Genomic DNA, 1,778 nt, shown 5'->3' on the forward strand with positions numbered 1-1,778 from the left:
ATTGAAAACCTTCTGTTGGTACTTGCAAAGCAACCACTTAAAATAAAAAAATACTATGAACAATAGCAAAACACCTAACAGAAAAATGCATGTATGTCTCTAGCACCAACCCCTCCGCCCCATTCAAATGCAACTTCTACAAAGCTAACATTGTTGAAAATGTCAAAATTCATTAAGTCAAAAAAATTACATCATATTGTGGTAAATGTAATGTGAAAATTATTTTGTATATGTCAGTGAAAGACTGTATGTAACAATGCATAATCAAAGTTGAGACATTCCCTATGGAAATCATATTTATGGTAGTTTCTCATACATCTTGTAATTTTTATTCAAGTGTTCAACTTGCACAGTAAGCTTATGAAACATTTCTACCAGACTCCTTAAATATTGCAGCTTGTGGATGGTTTCTCAGTTGTTCAGTAACTCCTTTTCAGTGTTTTATCTTACTTTAAATTAATTTTCTTACGTTCAGCAAGGAAGATAACCATATGCTCATAACATGTTGTTTTCTCAATGCTTTAAGATGAGAGGCCCTAAATGTGAGATATTTTGTTCATAAGAATACCTTCCTAACACCCAATTAAATCTTTGCTGTACTAAGGCTGACAGATTTGCTGTTGGTGTTGTAATCCACCAAGGTTTTTTGTACTTTTGAGTTTCCCAAAACAGCAATAACCTGAGGCTATCTGGTCAAATTCAACTGGAAGCCCAGGGATCATACACAGCCGTGCCAAGTAAGGTTCACAGAATCACAGAATGTCGGGGATTGGAAGGGACCTCAAAAGATCATCCAGTCCAACCCCCCTGCCAGAGCAGGAACCTAAATGAGATCACACAGGAAGGCGTCCAGGCGGGTTTTGAATGTCTCCAGAGAAGGAGACTCCACCCCCTCCCTGGGCAGCCTGTCCCAGGGCTCCGTCACCCTCACTGTAAAGAAGTTTCTTCTCAAGTTTAAGCGGAACCTCCTGTGTTCCAGCTCACACCCACTGCCCCTTGTCCTATGGTTGGGTATCACTGAGAAGAGCCTGGCTCCATCCTCCTGACATTGGCCCTTAACATATTTGTAAACATTAATGAGGTCACCCCTCAGTCTCCTCTTTTCCAAGCTAAAGAGACCCAGCTCCCTCAGCCTTTCCTCAGCAGGGAGATGCTCCACTCCCTTCATCATCTTGTTGGCTCTGTGCTGGACTCTCTCCAGCAGTTCCCTGTCCTTCCTGAACTGTGGGGCCCAGAACTGGACACAGTATTCCAGATGCAGCCTCACCAGGGCAGAGTAGAGGTTGTTAATGATGTTGACTCCTAGAACATGACACAAGGAAAAATCAGCTTCCTAACAAAACCTCTGAGCAGCAGAATTCATGGGCGAGGGGAAGCCCCCAGACAAACCAGCGAAACAGGTGGAACTTAAAAACTGCAAGGAGGCACCTGGAACACCAGGAAAACACTTCCAATGTAACAGAGTGGCAGCCAACTCAGTACATGTAGACACACTGCTGTTCAAAATATGGCACAAAACCATTAATCTCTCCCTAAACTGCAGTGTAATCTCAGAAGAAAGTCATACACTCCATTTGAGATATTCTATGGGTATGGCCCTACTAGGATGACATGGTAAAAGGCCGACTTCAAGCTTATAGAAATTTGTTCCTTTGTCTTCACACTGCGTGCTTGAATGGGCTACCTCGAGCAGCATGCCAGCACGCTGCTCCTCAGCGGGAGCCTGGAAGAGACAGACCAGGTGGGCCTCGCAGCTCAGGCTCTGACGGGGACCTCTG

The sequence above is a fragment of the Antrostomus carolinensis genome, unplaced genomic scaffold, assembly GCF_000700745.2.
Source record: "Antrostomus carolinensis isolate BGI_N321 unplaced genomic scaffold, ASM70074v2 scaffold47996, whole genome shotgun sequence".
Lineage (NCBI taxonomy): Eukaryota > Metazoa > Chordata > Aves > Caprimulgiformes > Caprimulgidae > Antrostomus > Antrostomus carolinensis.